Source organism: Lactuca sativa, chromosome 5 (assembly GCF_002870075.4).
Source record: "Lactuca sativa cultivar Salinas chromosome 5, Lsat_Salinas_v11, whole genome shotgun sequence".
Taxonomy (NCBI): Eukaryota; Viridiplantae; Streptophyta; class Magnoliopsida; order Asterales; family Asteraceae; genus Lactuca; species Lactuca sativa.
Window position 1 is genome coordinate 287,175,250 of NC_056627.2, and position 2,178 is coordinate 287,177,427.

At 30.1% G+C, this 2,178-nt stretch overlaps 1 non-coding gene across 1 annotated transcript; it reads right to left on the minus strand.

The window, feature by feature from the left end:
- Positions 1-1,350: 1,350 nt before the first annotated feature.
- TRNAR-UCG (transfer RNA arginine (anticodon UCG)) lies at positions 1,351-1,424 on the minus strand. The gene has a single exon. It is a non-coding gene; the product is annotated as a tRNA-Arg (tRNA).
- Between the last annotated feature and the right edge of the window lie 754 nt (positions 1,425-2,178).

Here is a 2,178-nt window from a genome sequence, read left to right on the forward strand (position 1 = left end):
TATAATAGGTTTGTTTCTCAAAGTATATGGTCCTATTTTGTAAAAAACTGGAAGCAAAACGCTATTGTAACTACATAGATTTTCAACTTTTATTGCCTTAAAACGAATCATCATGCAATAAATGAGTTGAATCATGATGCAATAAATGAGTTGCTACTTAAATTACATGTTTTTGGTAATTTAATGTTTTTCAATACACATTTTCATTCTTGATTTAGATCATGAATGTTTTATTTAGTAAGCATATTGGTATCGGACATCTTTTGCTTTTGTCATTATTTAATTTAGTAAAATGTGACAAACTTCTATTGTAATGTTATTTTATTAGATTATATCCACTTTCGTTACTCGCTTAATATGGAACAAAAACAAATATGATTTGTTTATATTTTCTATTTAGTTAGAATAATAGATCATGTATTATTTTTCATAACAAAGATATTGCATCAACTTTTATTTATTTATTAGGTGTTCTTCACATATTTCTTAGAATTTAGGAAACCAAATTATTCTAATGATTACTTTAAGTATATTCAATGAAGTTTATAATTTTACAGAAAAAGATTTTGATGCAAGTGACATGTATATTTTTGTTTTTTTAATCGGTTAAAATGTTAGCATTTTATAATATGAAATTATTCTACATAGAAAAATAGAAAATTATATATTTTAAAATATTTAAATATACCATTGATAAATAAATTAAAATCATCAGTAGTTATTCTAAAATACATATAACAACTACATTAAAACTTATATCCTACAAACAACATACTATTTTTTAGGGATGAGCAAAAGGACCGAACTGGCCGGAACCGGACCCGACTCGGGAATCAGCTTCGGCCAAAATCAAGAACCGAACCGGCCTGGCGGTTCTACCGGTTCCCGGTAAGTTCTTGTTATGTCTTCAAATGTTGGAACCAGTCCTTGAAAAATAGTATCATACGGTTCCGGTTCCAAAAATCCACAAAAATAACGTCCCGGTCCCGACCCGACCGGTTCCATCAGGTTCTGGTTCCGGTACCGGTTCCGGCCGGTTCCCCGGTCCAAATGCTCATCCCTACTATTTTTCAAAAATCATAGTTAAATACACAATCAAGAATTGAAAAACTAAAGGATTACAAAGTGTGCCCACCATATATTCTTTAGAATATAATGTGTTTCCTAAAATACCAGTGACTAAAATTGTTAAAAAGGTCATCGATTACCCTAAACCGCTAAAATGTTGCAAAGAACTACTTACACCTAAAGAAAAGTAATCACCGCATTAAAACTGTATGCCGAAACAAATTATTCGTACACTAAAAATTATTAACGTGTTAGAAGATATTTAGTTGAAAAAGGGTAAACCGACCACAGTGGGAGTCGAACCCACGACCTTTTGATCCGAAGTCAAACGCGCTAATCCACTGCGCTATGCGGTCTGTTGGTGACTTTCTTTGCATGCGTAGTAATAAATAATAATATTAGAAACGAGCCTATTACAAATATGATATAGCAAATGTATGTATGTAACGTAGGATTAAAAGAAAATGTAGATCCTAATTTTAAACAATTATAATTATAAAACATAAACTAGAAATTGATTTACAGTATCCCAAATTTAAAAAGAGTATTTATCAAATTAAAAACGATATTTTTGATTGAAATTGATGTTTGATCATTATTTTTCCCAAGAAAAAGCAAGTGTGAATACTTTTGCAAACAATATACATGAAACTTTAAATTATTATTTATGAATCAACATTATTATAAAGCATTTTATAATTTACTGAAATTTGTTTGTCTGTATCTTTCCAGGTTAGTTGCTGAAAGGGATTTATTACTTTTTAAATTGATGGGCATTGGGTAAATTTATAAAGAATCATAAAGCATTTTATTTACTATTTCACATGGGAATGATGGATTCTCCACATTGGTTGCAGGGAGGATTGTGCCTGAGAAAGGTGTCCTTAAGGTTTTCATTTCGCTCCTCCAAGAAAATGACATAAATACTTCTCATGTAAAGGTAAAAAACCAAATCATATTCAATTCTCACTATTTTGATTATGATTATAATTGATAGAAAGGTGTGAACTTAGAATAAGGGTTGTGCAGTATATGATTAAGCTAGGTCCTATGGTCGTTTTTTGTAGCTTGCGCTTTAATGAATATGAATTTTGTATATTGTTAGATGAA